Consider the following 17,166-nt stretch of genomic DNA (forward strand, 5'->3'; position numbering starts at 1 on the left):
GTCTGCCCTCAATCACCCACCTGAATGAGCGGATGTGCCATGGGAAAAAAAATATTAAAAGCCAGCAGCTACAAAAACTGCAGCTGCTGACTTTTAATATTAGGACACTTACCTGTCCTGGAGTCCAGCGCTGATCGCAGCAGAGGACGAGCGATCACTCGTCTCTCTGCTGCTCCCCCCTCCATCCACGTTGAGGGAACCAGGAAGTGAAGCGCTGCGGCTTCACTGCCCGGTTCCCTACCGCGCATGCGCGAGTCACGCCTGCCGATTGGCTCCCGCGGGGGGCGACGGGATGTGACGGAATGCCCGTCTTTTGCCGTGAATGCCGAGCCGGAAGTGGGTGCAAATGCCTGTCATTAGACAGGTATCTGCACCCCCCTCCCCCCTGAAAGGTGTCAAATGTGACACCGGAGGGTTCCGATCAGCGGGACTCCACTTTAGGGTGGAGAACCGCTTTAAGGATCAATCCAGACTAAAAATATAGTTAACCACTTGCCGACCGGCTAACGCCGATATACGTTGGCAGAATGGCACGGCTGTACAGAACGTGCCTGTACGTTGCTTTAAATTTGACACTGCACGCCAGCCGTGTGCTCTGTAAGCGTGCCCGCAAACTCAATGTCTGCGATCGTTTTACGGAGATGCAGAACGGGGAGATGCCTATGTAAACAAGGCATTTCCCTGTTCTGCCTAGCAACAAGACAGACGTCTACTGCTTCCTGTCATCAGGAGCAGTGATTTCTGTCATGTTCTAGGTAGCCCATCCACCCACAGTTAGAATCACTCCCTAGGACACACTTAACCCCTTCATCGCTCCCTAGTGTTTAACCCCTTCCCTGCCCGTGTCATTTACACAGTAATCAGTGCATTTTTATAGCTCTGATTGCTGTATAAATTACAATTGTCCCAAAATAGTGTCAAAAGTGTCCGATGTGTGCCATATTGTTGCAGTCACGATACAAAATTGCTGATCGTCGCCATAAAATACTAATAAAAAAAATAATTATAATAAAACTGCCATAAAACTATCCCCTATTTTGTAGACGCTAAAACTTTTGCACAAACCAATCAATATATGTAGAAGAATACATATCGGCCTAAACTGAGAAAAAAAAAATTATTTTTCTATATATTTTTGGGGAATATTATAGCAAAAAAAATATTGCTTTTTTTCAAAATTGTCGCTTTTTTTTTTATAGTGCAAAAAAAAATGCAGGAGGTGATCAAATACCACCAAAATAAAGCTCTATTTGTGGGAAAAGGACGTCAATTTTGTTTGGGTGCAATGTCGCACGACAGCGCAATTGTCAGTTAAAGCAAAGCAGTGCCAAATCGCAAAAAGTGCTCTGGTCAGGAAGGGGGTAAATTCTTCCGGGGCTGAAGTGGTTAAGCTAGCCATACAATTTTCTCACTCAGTCTTCTTTTGATTTACTTTATATTTATGTATGGCCAGCCTTAATAAAAGTTAGGTAGAAGGTTTTTTTATCTTAATGCATTCTATGCAATAAGATTATCCCTTTACACCTGTAGAATTTTGTTAGAAAAATTTATTTTTCAGAACGTTCAATTGCGTAAAGAGTAAGAGTACGATTTGACAAATGTTTTTGACCAGAGCAAGCAAAGAAACCGGATGACAGGAATGAAAATAAATAAAAATAAATGTTGAATCGAATGTAAACAAACATTTCTAAGATTCGGTTTACACTGCAGCGGCACGACTTCGGGGGCGACTCTGCAAGTGGTCCTGAGGATGACTTCAGAGGCTATTTGCAAAATGACTTCTGTATAGAAGTCAATGCAGGTCGCCTCGAGCCTCCCCAAAGTCGTACAGGAACTTTTTTCCAAGTCGGAGCCACTTGCGTCGCTCCTATTAGAACGGTTCCATTGCATTCAATGGGACGCGACTGAACCGCCTGATGTGACGCCCCAGTGTGAACCGGCTCTAAATGTTACATTTTCTCCTGAGAAAAAAAACATAACTAGTTTTATACGCAATCAAGGAAGTTCATTCTACAAAAATCAAGACATTAACATGGTACCTAAACAAAAAGTCCTTCACAAATTAGTGAAAGTCTACGAAGGCATCAAATGGTTGGACGAGGGATTTTTATACTTCATCACCCCAACACAATTGTACAGATGTAAGGCCAGCAGAAGGCATGATGATCTACACAAGCAGACAGATAAGTCCCATGTTTATCTTCTTATGCTAAATTAGGAAGATTCGAGGGATACTTCAGGCTGGTAATAGAGACGGGATACATGTGCAGTACTGAATCATTTATAAAAGGTAGTAACAACTAAACACAGATCAAAGGTGGATATGAGAGGCCAGCCCTTTCAGAACAGCATGTGACATTAAAAATAATATGTTGAATGTTTTCATCAGTAAGAGGTCTGCAATCCTGCTGCACAGAAATACATGGGTGCTTTATGGTATAGGATCCATCCATACCATTGGAAACACCGCAATAAATTGCTGCATGTAGTAAACCCCAGTCATAAAACACCATGGAGGAGAAATAAAATAATGCAATGCTTTGAAATAACAAAAGAAACGGCGCAATACACATTCACCAACATGAAATGAGGGGGGAGGTCACACAATGATTGTAGATGCTGAAAATCCCGGCATTGATTTCCTGTGTAGAACTGAATAGTCTGAGATCATCAGTTCTGTATAGATTAAAGAGGACCTGTGTTGGCAGAAACACGTGGGCTGACATTGCGGGACACTTCTAAAAATGTTCACTTCCTGCCGGTCATACTCCTCCAATGGCTTTACCTTTGTGAGTCACTGTCTGACATTGGGGGATGGGACTTCACTTGCTGCATTCTAGGTGAGTGACTCATTACCAGAGACAACCACTGGAGACCAGCCAAAGCACCTACATATCCCGTCATAGTAAACCATATTCCTATTCTCCAAGAATAATCCATACACATTCACTACTTAAAGCAGAACGTCACTTTCCCAATCAACTCCATGCTGCTAGCATTAGTAAATAGGAAAATAGATCATATGAAAGCGGAGGTCCACCCCTAAAATAAAAAAAAGCCAAAAAGGCTAAAAAAAAATTTTTGAAAAATATATATATTTTTTATACTTATCAGAAGTGCCTGTTACTAGGCAGATCTCCTAATCTGCCACTTCCTTGTCCGCGGTGGTCTTCTTTATTCTCCTCCTCGTGCTGCCTCCTGAGAAATAGGGAGCAGTGTGTGTGTGTCCCAGGAGACATCCGCCCATTCACATAGCACTGTGCGGCTTGCGCATGCACATTAGGGAACCTGGCAGTGAAGACGCAAGGCTTCACTTCCTGATTCCCTCACCGAGGATGGCGGCGGGGCAGCCGAGACCCGAGCAATTGCTCGGCTTCGGCTGCAGACATCGTGAGCACCCCAGGACAGGCAAGTGTCATTATTAAAAGTCAGCAGCTACAGTGTTTGCAGCTGCGGACTTAATTTTTATTTATTTTTTTAAGCCAGACCTCCGCTTTAACTTGTTTTACACATTTCTTTAGTTACTTCTTTTTTTACAGTAGTCATCTCCAGAAGAGGAGGAGGGGTTTTCTCAGCTAAGCACACCCTCCTGCATGCATGCCTGAGATAAGGGCAGATGGATTACAGAAAGTAAATCCTACATGAATCATCTGCCCTTACTCAAGATGGCCACAGCCAGACATGCTGTGGGGTATTTGTCAAAGCGATTCCTCAGCAAAATAAAGCATGGAGACATAAATGGATGGGCGAGTTTGCTTTGAATAGTAAACATTAATTAAATAGCATTTTTGATTTGTGGTTCAGATGCAGTGTAGTTCCACTTTAAGACCCCTTTCACACTCGGGCGTTAGCGGCACTTTTTGGCCACCAGCACGGTACTTTTAACCCCTGCTAGCGGCCAAAGAAAGGGTTAACAGCACCCGTGTTGCGGCTCTGCCGAATCGCTTTGCAGGCACTTCGGCAGCGTTGCCCATTTGTTTCAATGGGCAGGGCGTTTCGGGAGCAGTGTATACACCGCACCAAAGATGCTGCTTGCAGGGCTTTTTTCCCGTCCTGCAAGCGCACCGAATCACGGTGAAAGCACTCTTTCACACTGGGGTGGCTTGAGAAAAGTGCCCCAGTGTGAAAGGGATCCCGCATTAAGTTGTTTTTCTGCCTCCCTGTAACATCCGTTCCAGAATCCCCCCCACTACTGTTTGTTTGGAACATGCAGTGCACTGCTCTATACAGAGCAATAAAATTGATGAAGAATAAATACATTTTGTTATACAGAGGTTAGTGTCACTCTGAGGACTCACTTTTAGGGAGACAAGGAGTTGTCAAAAGTATAATTATCCAGGGAAGAACAGTGGTTTAGTGGTTAGTATTTCTGCCCTGCAGCAACAAGGTCCATAGTTCAAATCCCGGCCAGGACACAATCTGTGTGATGATTGTATGGGGTTTCCTCTACTTAAAGCGGATGTGCCACTAAAAAAATATATTAAAAGCCAGCAGCTACAAATACTGCAGCTGCTGACTTTTAATATAAGGACACTTACCTGTCCTGGAGTCCAGCACCGATCGCAGCAGATGACGAGCCGATCGCTCGTCACCCTGCTGCTCCCCCCTCCATCCACGGTGAGGGAACCAGGAAGTGAAGCGCTCCGGCTTCACTGCCCGGTTCCCTACGGCGCATGCGCGAGTCGCGCTGCGCCCGCCGATTGGCTCCCGCCAAGTGTTCCCAGCATACAACGGGGGACGGACGGGAAGCAAGGGAAAAACCTGTCTTTTTCCCGCATCGTAGGGCCGGAAGTGGGTGCAGATACCTGTCTGTAGACAGGTATCTGCACCCCCCTCCCCCCTGAAAGGTGTCAAATGTGACACCGGAGGGGGGGAGGGTGCCGATCAGCGGGACTCCACTTTAGAGTGGAGATCCGCTTTAAATCCCCTTTCATATGGGGCGGTTCAATCAGGTCAGCCTGTCAGTTTTTCAGCCAGACCTGATCACACCCTTCGGTGTCTTCTATGGAGGCAGATGTCAGCAGACACATGTACGCTGACACCCACCGCCATCCAATCCTGTTCGCCAAACACAGACTAACGGAGATCCATTCCCATCTGTCCGGCAGATCGGATCAGGTGAAAGTTGGGTGTAAAGGAACAAGCAGTCCGTTTCCATTTGATCTCTCCATAGAAGAGAGTGGGCTGTGTCGTTCGCCTGCTCAGTGGGGATCAGTGGACAGATGTGGATCGGATGGAAATGGACAGGTGACCCATTTCCATCCAATTGCCCCATAGACGAGAGCGGGCTGTGTCTGTGTCCATTCTGCATAGCGGAGCAGACACAGACCTGTCATCCGCCTGCTTAGCAGGAGTCAGAGGAGAGACCCCCCGCTGAGCAAGCAGATCCTTCTTCACGGAGGCGCCTGTGGGAAAGGGGCCTATTCTAGTTTCCTCCCACATTCCAAAGACACATTTCAAGATTAATTGGCTGTCGTCTAAATATGTTGTAGTACATTTTTGCCGGTCTAATGCTATATGCTCTTGACACAAAAACGTGAGAATGCGCCTAGTGTTAAAGAGGAATTTCACCCAGACCCCCCCCCCCCCCCCCTTCTTAACATTTGGGACATGATTTTTTTTTTTGGGGGGGGGGGGTGCCTGGTTTTGACAAGTACCCACTCACAGTTACTAACAACCTAACAGGAAGTTTGCCCCCCCCCTCCTTCCCCTGCTGCGTTCTGGGACATGTCAAAGGTCCCAGAAAGCTGTGAGACCAATCAAATAGCGCAGAGCGGCTCACGCATGCGCAGACTGCCCATAGTTAGTATGCCAGGGACTGAAGCAAGGCTGGGTGAGTACATAACTCGGGAAGGTAAGTGTCCTAATATTAAAAGTCAGAAGCTACAGTTTTTGTAGCCGATGACTTATAATTTTTGCCTTTAAGGAGCTTTTGAGCGTTTAACGTTTAAAAGCTTTTCTCTAAAATGCACAAGTGATGGATTTAAAGAAGCCGCTTCTTTGAGCTGCAGTGTACACGAGGCCTAAGACTCCCAGCTGTAATCTCATTCTGCAGACTCTGGTAACACTCTGTTGGATGGCCAGAGCAGCTCTGGTGAGCATTTCGAACATGGAGCCACTGGGAAAATAAGGTTCCAAGGTTACTGCAACAAAGCTCACAATGCAGTCATTGTAGAAAGGAAGGTATAGTTCTCCTACAAATCAAGTTCCACTTCATAAAAATACAAGAATGCAGGGTAAGCAGGTCCAGTGGTATAAAAAAAAGTATCCATCAGCTGGAATTAGCAGATCTTGTGGCACTTCGATTTGGGTCATGTGACTTGAAGGCATGGAGGCCACAATGGACTGCCAATGTCAGCAGAGTTTTCAACAAAAAGCAACTTTTCTGACATGGGTACCCACAGGGACTAAACTTTAATTGGAAATTGACCTGGAAGAACATTGCTACAAAACCATTGTTTCTAAGGGTGGCACAAGATAATCCATGGAGAGATCGCCACCCGAATGTCTCTGAAGCTGGAGGTTAGGTCATCTCCATGGTGGATCTCTCTCCTCATCACAAGTATGAAGACGAGTAATGAAGTAAATAAGACTTAGCGGACCTCCAGCTGTTGCAAAACTACAAGTCCCATCATGCCTCTGCCTCTGGGTGTCATGCTTGTGGCTGTCAAGAGTCTTGCTATGCCTCGTGGGAATTGTAGTTCTGCAACAGCTGGAGGTCCGCTAATTGCATATCCCTGAAATAAGACATGTGACATTTTGTGAAGTGGATCCGTCTACCTCACACTTGATGGGAGCATTCGAACGGTGAAGATTGTGTTTTCAATTACAATGCACCCTGGATGCATTTCGGGCCTTGCGCCCGCACTGGTGTCATATTGGGAGCAACAGCTGTGTCCTAACTGACAGCAATGGGACCATCCTGCAACACCTGTGCACTCCTATTGCAGGTAAACACGGCCATCACAAGGCATGGGATTCATAGCCCCATGTGAATAAGGCCTTACCTGTGTTTTGATATACTGCCATTGACTTATATGATCCCTCCAATGCATTAAAACAAAGACAAAAGGAAAAAAAGGGGCATGTCGTATTTTTCAAAACACATTGCACTGCAGAAAAAACAGAAGTGCAATCAGCGCAAAAAAAAACAAAAAAACAATTCCCCCTCCCCCAATAATGCAAGCTGAACACTGAAAGGATAATCACAAAATCCAAAAATGTACAAAATATAGAAGATATAGTGCAGCGCAAAAATAAATTTAAATGCAAGATAATATTAAATAGAAAAATAATGTTTTTTGTTATGATGGGGAAGCGAGACACATTCATTTTAGCATGTTGACATTTACGCTGTTGCATTTGAAAGCATGCATTGCAATGTGACAAAACGCATGTCTAAATTTCCTATATTCTTGTCTCAGCGATGGAATTTGTTTTATAAAATATGACGTGCATTTTGTTTCTGTGTTTTAGTGCATTGGGGTTCCCGTATAAGTCGATGGCAGCACAAGGTATTAACAAGCCTTGGTTAATGGCTGTGGGAGATGAACTCAGGCATCCTCCAAACTCCTCTCTAGACGAAGAATCGCGGTCCAAGTCATGCCTTCCCTGCAGAATGACCTGGAGTAAAAGAAAAAAATAAGGAACACACGTTCTGAGTGTGACAAATGTCAGACCTCAGGAGAGATCCCTGGTGGCAATACACACTTTGATAAATGATTGATTTATTTTCTGCTCGATATCTCCCGATAGGAATAGTTGATCTATAGTCAACAACCTGTTTGATGGATATGACACACACGGGGATGTGACCTTTGATTGATAGTTGGAAGATAGACACCCAAAAGAAACACACATTATCATTGACACATGACACCCTACCTGCCTAACCCTACATAAAACGCACCTCTACACACACAAATCTAAATGGGCCTTCAATCAGAACACCCTCCTCCAACTGAGCACAATCCCGGTAATAATTTATTTTGGGTGAAGCAGTCTGAAGACCAACGACAACACACACACACCAGAAACGTAAAAAGAAAAGAGAAGGAACCAATGGGAGACCTGGCTGAAATGCTTGGCTCAGCATATTGCTGGCTGGATGTGAAATGAGAATTTAGCATTGTGGGCCGGTCAGTCCAGAGCTCAGCCTGATGAGCAGCCACAATGTGCATGCCTCAGAATGAACAAAGAGCTCCACTGTGTGTACAGAGACAGGCCAGGAGGATTATGTCCCAGGGACAGACACCCCCCCCCCCCCCCACCATTACTACAGCCACTGCACATCAACTTGATGAAAACTGCTCTGACAGAGCACAAAGGGGTGAAATCAGGAGAGGCCAAACAAAAAAATCCAACGGAATTAAAAAAAATTTTTAATGATATACATATTAGTAATAATATTAATAATAAATTACATAATATATATTACATTAAAAAAAAGGAAAATATATTTTATTATTATTAATAATAATATTAATAATAATGTCTTAAATACTGCAGAGATCGGCATGAGACCAGACCACCTTTCTGCATGAATACATTTTCTATGTGATCGCACGTTTCGCTCGATCCCCGTCTCTGAATACGGTGGATGATTTTCTGTTTCCTGGTTCGGCATGAACTTCTGCCAGACATTGCAGAGATGTAAAACCAGCGGAGCAGACACAGGGTAGCGCAACAGTCTGCATCCACACATTTTGCTTAGCGACACGAGGAGACGCTCGATAACCAATCACATTTTGCCAAACTACATCAAATTAACAGCAGCCCAGGAAAAAAAAAAAAAAAAGGCTCCATACAAAGTGCAGCAGCATGCAGCCGCCGGCGCTTTCACTGGAAATCTGATTCCATTCCAGCTCGTTGTTGCGTTACCAAACTGCTAAGCAACACCAATGCGAGAACACGGTGGACTGATTCCAGTGTATACAGGCAAGGGCCGGGCCAGGCAACAACCTGCAACACTGCATGTCATGGCAAACCGGGATCACCATATCCGCAACAAGGGGGAGGGGGGAACATGCTTCTGTCATGAAGCCAACCTGTACAGTGCTGTATGTTTAACTCCAACTGAAATCTGAGGAAGTGAGGTGATCTGTGAGGTTAGAAAAGGACAGGACATTTTTATTATAGGTACTAATATAGTGCCATAAATTTACACAGCGCTTTACATATATATTGTACATCAGTCCTTGCCTTCAAGGAGCTAACAATCTACGGTCCCCAACTCACATTCATACACATACTAGGGCCAATTTACACAGCACTTTACATATATATTGTACATTCACATAAGTCCTTGCCTTCAAGGAGCTTACAATCCAAGGTCCATAACTCACATTCATACACATACTGGGGCCAATTTACACAGGATATTTATAATTGTTAAAACCATGTACGGCCCAGACTGAGGAAAGCATGAGTTCCATTTCTTCCACCAGTATCCAGTGATCTCTGAAACTGAGGCCAACCCCAGAGGTAGCAGGTAGAGCCCGGCACCCACAGACACTGCCACCTTACCCACATCTTCTACAAAGTCCAAAGGAGGCAGGACTCCTGCTATTATTATACCGAGTATATAATATAAAGGAGACAGTACAGGTACAAAAGGAAGGACTGATAATAATGGCTATTATTACACAGTGCCTACAGATAGTATACAATATAAAGGAGACAGTACAGGTAGAAGAGGAAGGTCTGATAATAATCATGATTCCTAGCATGTAATGCAGCACTTTATAATATAAAGGAGACCATACGGGTTCAATACTAGAGGGTCAGGACAGCCCTGCTGGTGACAGCTAGCAATCCCGAACCGATCATACACTATACAATGTGATTGTACAACCCTCCTCCAGGAAGGGGGCTTAGATTGTAAGCTCCGGGGGGCAGGGACTGGTGGGAATGGACAGTGGTGTGCAAACTGTCAGCACTATATCAAAAATAATAATAAGTTCCTGTGGCCCTTTAATGATGTAATACGAGGATCTGTCTGATTTCATACTAATTGGTTGGGTTGCTTAGCTTTGTCCTCATACTTTTTAGATTGTAATCTCTAATGAGCCGGGCCCTCTGATCCCTCCTGTATTGTAAACTGTTCTGTCTGCCCCCATGTTGAAAAGCTCTGCGCAAACTGTTGGCTCTATATAAATCCTGTATAATAATAATAATAAAGTGATTGTACAATCTGATTTTATAGTACAGTATGTGTCAAGGTTAAAAACACTGATGACGAGAGATCCACAGGGACCTGTTTATATAAAGTCTTTGGGACTAAAAGACCTTTACAGAGGACTTTGTACAATCAGATTGTATGATGTGTGGCCAGCTGACAGGAAATCCACAGGGACCTGTCTATACAAAATCTAAGAGGCTAAAAGACCTACTTCCTAATAGATCACTGTGTATAATCAGATTGTATGGAAAGTGCCCATCTCAAGTAAAACACAGATGACGAGAGATCCACAAGAACCGGTTTATATAAAATCTAAGAGACTAAACAACCAACCTCTACATATCACTGTGTACAATCAGATTGGATGGTGTGTGTGTTGCCAGCTGATGACAAGACCTGTGTATATAGAACGTATAGAAGTGTATAGACAATGTGTGACCCGATCATAGATAGAATGTAATACAATGTATGGTGGAGAGAAGGATATACAATGTAAGGTGGAGAGAAGGATATACAATGTATAGTGGGTAGAATGTAATACAATGTATGGTGGAGAGAAGGATATACAATGTAAGGTGGAGAGAAGGATATACAATGTATGGTGGGTAGAATGTAATACAATGTATGGTGGAGAGAAGGATGTAATACAATGTATAGTGGGTAGAATGCAATACAATGTATGGTGGAGAGAAGGATATACAATGTATGGTGGAGAGAAGGATATACAATGTATGGTGGAGAGAAGGATCTACAATGTATGGTGGAGAGAAGGATCTACAATGTATGGTGGAGAGAAGGATATACAATGTATGGTGGAGAGAAGGATATACAATGTATGGTGGGTAGAATGTAATACAATGTATGGTGGGTAGAATGTAATACAATGTATGGTGGAGAGGAGGATATACAATGTATGGTGGGTAGAATGTAATACAATGTATGGTGGAGAGAATGTAATACAATGTATGGTGGAGGTGTTGTGTGATCGGAGGACAGTGTAATGTAACAATTGATCTCTCACCTCCTCTCCTCTCCTGTGTGCGGAGATGTCTTCCTCTTCTCTTCCCCAGCAGACCCCCCTATACATCCACCGATCTCCTCTCCTCCTCCGGGTTGTACAGATCCCAGATCCCGGCTCGGAGCACACAAAGAGCGGACAACTTCCACACACAACTTCTCCTCTCCTCCTCCCTCCACCTCCTTCTTCGCCTCTTCCCTCCGGGGGGCGGGGCGAATAAAGAATAGAAAGGTTATGGTGGTGGAGAGAAGACCTGGGGGGTCAGTGTGGAGTATAGAAGAAGGGGGAGAAGTCCTGGGTAGAGGGGTGTCCCGGGGTGACAGTGAGGTGATATTTGGGGTGTATTGTCGCACTGTGGAGCCGCACCCTGCACACACACCGGACTCTCCTCCTCCCGCCAGCACACACTCTCCCCTCCCCCTCCTGTCCCTCCTCCTCCTCTCAGGAGGGCTGTCTGTGTGTCTCCTCTCACTTCCTGAGGCGGAACACTACAGCGCCCCCTGTCTTCTCTTCCCCTTCCCTCTCCTCGGTTCCCCTTTCTGCCGTGTCCTGTTTGCACTTTGCAGAGCTCTCCTCATAACACTGGCGGTTCTCCTCTCTGCACTCTCTGCTGACTGGCCTCCTCAGGTCTCACAGAGGACAGGAGGAGAAGGAGAGGTCACCTAGACAGACATGACCCCGACTCACTCCCCTTAGAGGGGTCCCTCATGTGTATGAGGGGACAGTTTAGTCACCTCAGGTTCCTAGACACCAGCCTGGGGCGTCCCCTTAGCTTGCACTCTTTTTTGGGAGGGAGCGTGTTCAACTTATGTGTGCTGACCAAAGTTTTCCTGCACTGTATAATCATAGGTCACCAAAGGGCTCGTTTACACTTGCTTCGTCTTCTACACACATTAAAGGCTAGATTACACTTCAAAACATGACAATGGACACACTTTGTTGAAGCTTGACGTTTTAGAGGAGCTTTTAGGCCACTATCGGGGTGCTTTAAACCCCTGTTGGCAGCCAAATAATGGGTTAAATGCACCTGCAAAACGGTGCTGCTGCCCATTGATTTCAATGGGCAAAGCGCCTCAAAGAAGCTGCTTGCAGGACTTTTTTTGAGCCCCAGTGCGAAAGCACTCAGGCTTTCACACGGATTGCAGATGAGTCATGTTTCAGGCGCTTTACAAGCGGTATTTTTAACGCTAAAGCGCCTAAAACACGCCTCCAGTGTGAAAGGGGTCCAAATAAAATGGTTCGCTTACAGTCCTTACGCTTTGCTTTGCTTCGGCTTCAAAAATTATACCCTGTGTAGCTTCAGTGGTGCTTCAAAGCATCTTCAAAGCCTCGATAGAAGTCTATGGCAAAGCTCGCCTGAAGCCTCATTGAAGCACCAAGCAAAAGCAAGGTGTAAACAGGACTATAGGCTAACCATTTTATTATGTGACAGGAGCTTTGACTGGCGTTCAGGGCGCTTTAACTGGCGTGTCTGAAGCCATGTTTTGATGCAAGTGTTAATGAGCCCTTAGACACCTAGGCCCAGATTCTCAAAGACTTACGACGGCGTATCTCCAGATACGCCGTCGTAAGTACGAATGGCCGCCGTCGTATCTATGCGCCTGATTCATAGAATCAGTTACGCATTGATTTGGCCAAGATACGAGCGGCGTAAGTCTCCTACGCCGTTGTATCTTGGGGTGCATATTTACGCTGGCCGCTAGGTGTTGCTTCCATTGATTTCCGCGCCAAATATGTAAATGAGCAAGATACGCCGATTCACGAACGTACGTACGCCCGTCGCAATTAGTTACGCCGTTTACGTAAGACATACGCCGGCGTAAAGATAAAGCTGGTCTCTAGGTGGCGCAGCCCATGCAAGGTATGGACGTCGGAACAAGCGTATCTTTTTACGTCGTTTACGTAAGTCGTACGTAAATGGGGCTGTGCGTAGGTTATGTTCACGTCACAGGCATTGAGCCGGCGTATCTTTGGGCGTAAATACGACGTGATACTGAGCATGCGCGCACATGCACCGTTCGTTCGGCCATGCATCTACATGGGGTCACGCTTAATTTAAATACAACACGACCACGAACTGCCTACTTTGAATTACGCGCGCTTACCCCGGCCGATTTACGCTACGCCGCCGTAACTTAGGACGCAAGTGCTTTGTGAATACAGCACTTGCCTCTCTAAGTAGCGGCGGCGTAGCGTAAATAAGATACGCTACGCCCGCACAACGTAAAGCCGCCCTACGTGAATCTAGGCCATAGTATCCAATTGTTTTCTGTGTGTCCCGTTCACATCACAACGCACATTGGGAGTTTTCCATACTGCGTCACCACACAGCACAAGTAATGCTCAATATTGCCATCGCACACGTTCCTGGATAAAGCTCTTTAGCTACATTTACACTGGGGCGGTACAGGCGTTAAGCAGTAAAGTGGCGCTAGTTTTAGCTAGTTGGAGCCCTAAGCAAAACGACATGGCACATTAAAAATGAGAAGCGGGGTGCACTGACGACAGTTACATGTCACATTAAAGAAAGTTGAGAAGCGGGGGGAGGGGGTGTTCTGCTGTCGGAAATGACATCTTACATTAAACTGAGAAGCCGGGGGTGCTGACTTCTTACCTCTTCTTCCATGCAGCCAGCGAGTTGAGAAGCGGGGTGAGGGGGTGAAAATGACTTCTCACTTGGCGGTGCCTCTAGTAATTTGGGGGGCCCTTAGCGCCTTGCATAGTGAGCCTATAGGGTGGATCGGCCCTGGTTTTAGCTGCGCTTTTCGACCACTATCAGGATGCTTGCTAGTGGCCGAAGAAAGGGTTAAAAGCGCCCGTGGTGCGGCGCTGCCAAATCGCTTTTCAGGCGCTTGGGCAGAGCGTATACAGCGCTCCCACACCACCCCAAAGATGCTACTTTCAGGACTTTTTTCCCGTCCCGCAAGCGCACCAACCCAGTTTGAAAGCACTCAGGCTTTAACACTGGGGAGGCATGAGAGGCGCTTTACAGGCTCTATTTTTAGTACTAAAAAGCCTGAAAAGAGTCTCAATGTGAAAGGGATCTAAAAGATTTGGGTGCTGCAGCAACACAAAGTCACAATGAAGATATTTGCCAGCACACCACAGATCGACAAGATACGATCCAAATTGATTATCAGGCCTGATAAAGGGGCCCTGCGTGACTCCAAATCAGTTTTTCAACGTTATCTTGTTGATCAATGGCGTGCTGGCAAATATCTTCACCACGCAGCACATCGCACATTGGGAGTTTTCCACACTGCAACACAATGCAGCACAACGCACATTGGGAGTTTTCCACACTGCATCACCACGCCGCACAACGCACGTTGGGAGTTTTCCACACTGCAACACCACGCAGCACAATGCACATTGGTAGTTTTCCACACTGTGACACAATGCAGCACAATGCACCTTGGGAGTTTTCCACACTGCGACACCACGCAGCACAACGCACGTTGGGAGTTTTCCACACTGCAACACCACGCAGCACAACGCACATTGGTAGTTTTCCACACTGTGACACTGCAGCACAATGCACCTTGGGAGTTTTCCACACTGCGACACCACGCAGTACAACGCACATTGGGAGTTTTCCACACTGCGTCACCACGCAGCACAACGCACATTGGGAGTTTTCCACTCTGCGACACAACGCAGCACAACGCACATTGGGAGTTTACAACACTGCGACACCACACAGCACAACGCAGGTTGGAAATTTTTCACACTGCGACACTACGCAGCACAACGCACATTGGGAGTTTACAACACTGCGACACCACACAGCACAACGCAGGTTGGAAATTTTTCACACTGCGACACCACGCAGCACAACGCACATTGGAAGTTTTTCACACTGCATCACTACGCAGCACAACGCACATTGGGAGTTTTCCACACTGCGTCACCACGCAGCACAACACACATTGGGAGTTTTCCACACTGTGACAACGCAGCACAACGCACATTGGGAGTTTTCCACACTGCGTCACCACGCAGCACAACGCACATTGGGAGTTTTCCACACTGTGACAACGCAGCACAACGCACATTGGGAGTTTTCCACACTGCGTCACCACGCAGCACAACGCACATTGGGAGTTTTCCACACTGTGTCACAACGCAGCACAACACACATTGGGAGTTTTCCACACTGTGACAACGCAGCACAACGCACATTGGGAGTATTCCACACTGCGTCACCACGCAGCACAACACACATTGGGAGTTTTCCACACTGTGACAACGCAGCACAACGCACATTGGGAGTTTTCCACACTGCGTCACCACGCAGCACAACGCACATTGGGAGTTTTCCACACTGTGACACAACACAGCACAACGCACATTGGGAGTTTTACACACTGCGACACCACGCAGCACAACGCACATTGGGAGTTTAACACACTGCGACACCACGCTGCACAACGCAGGTTGGAAATTTTCCACACTACAACACAGCGCAGCACAACGCACATTGGGAGTTTTACGCACATCGTCACCACGCAACACAACGCACGTCGGGCGTTTTACAACGTACCTCACCTCTGTATTTCTTTAAAAAAATATATATTTTTTTGTTTTTTTACAATACTGTTGGGGGGCGGGGGGTTTGGATGGAATATCAGGGGTCTCAACAGATCCCCTAACATCTCATCCTCGAGACAGAGAAAGGAATTGATACAGATTCTTCAAATCCTGTCAGTAGCCTCAGCTGCACTGAAGATGAATGAACATAGGCTCCTGTTCATTCATAAACTGCTCAGTTTACCGCACCGGACCTTTATGCCGCATACACACCATCACTTTATGTGATGAAAAAAAACGACACTTTCTGTGAAGTAAACAATGACGTTTTTGAAACATCAATTTTCAAAGACGAAGTTGCCTACACACCATCGTTTTTTCACAATGTTCTAGCAAAGTGAGGTTACGTTCCACCACGTTTTACCATTGAAGCTTGCTTCATAAGTAGCTTCTGGACATGCGTGGATGAAAAAACGTCTTACAAAACAACGTTTTTTGCTACACACGGTCAATTTCTGTGAAGGAAAAAGTGCACTTTTGAAAAACGACACATAAAATTGAAGCATGCTTCAATTTTTTTGGTCGTTTTTTACAAGACATAAAACGACGTTTTCCACCACACACAGTCAATTAAAGTGACGTTTTTAAAAACGTCATTTTTTTTCATCACATAAAGTGATGGTGTGTACGCGGCATCAGAGTTTTGTGCCAAAGCCGGGATTGGCCCAGAGTGTATAAACCTTGAAGAAAGACCAGGAGAAGATGTCAGCCCTCTTAGCGGTCACAGCATAGCACTGGAGGGCTTAGTTCCAAGGTAAGCATTTCATAATGTGATAGCATGGGATGCATACTAGCTCATTTTGCTTGTGTTTTTTTTTTTTAAACAGCTGCAGCTTGCTACCATTTTAAAGGGGTTGTAAAGGTACATTTTTTTCCCTAAATAGCTTCCTTTACCTTAGTGCAGTCCTCTTTCACTTACCTCATCCTTTGATTTTGCTTTTAAATGTCCTTATTTCCTCTGAGAAATCCTCACTTCCTGTTCTTCTGTCTGTAACTCCACACCGTAATGCAAGGCTTTCTACCTGGTGTGGAGTGTCGTGCTCGCCCCCTCTCTTGGACTACAGGAGAGTCAGGACGCCCACTAACACACAGCTCCTTTATCTGCAAAGTAGAGAGTGTCCTGACTCTCCTGTATTCCAAGGGAGGGGGCGAGCACGACACTCCACACCAGGGAGAAAGCCTGTGTGGAGTTACAGACAGAAGAACAGGAAGTGAGGATTTCTCAGAAGAAATAAGAATGTTTAAAAGCAAAATGGAAGGATGAGATAAGTGAAGGAGGACTTCACTAAGGTAAAGGAAGCTATTTAGGAAAAATAAATTGTACCTTTACAACCCCTTTAAATCTGGAAGGAGTGCAGGTCACCAACAGCACAGAGAT

At 45.7% G+C, this 17,166-nt stretch overlaps 1 protein-coding gene across 1 annotated transcript in view; it reads right to left on the reverse strand.

The window, feature by feature from the left end:
- The window catches only part of ERBIN (erbb2 interacting protein), a 321,390-nt gene extending 309,780 nt beyond the window's left edge, over positions 1-11,610 (reverse strand). Inside the window, exon 1 of the mRNA XM_040340100.1 lies at positions 11,202-11,610. The gene's annotated coding sequence lies outside the window, so the exon portion shown is untranslated. The remainder of the gene's footprint in view (positions 1-11,201) is intronic.
- Between the last annotated feature and the right edge of the window lie 5,556 nt (positions 11,611-17,166).

Source organism: Rana temporaria, chromosome 1, assembly GCF_905171775.1.
Source record: "Rana temporaria chromosome 1, aRanTem1.1, whole genome shotgun sequence".
In the NCBI taxonomy this organism is placed as follows: Eukaryota; Metazoa; Chordata; class Amphibia; order Anura; family Ranidae; genus Rana; species Rana temporaria.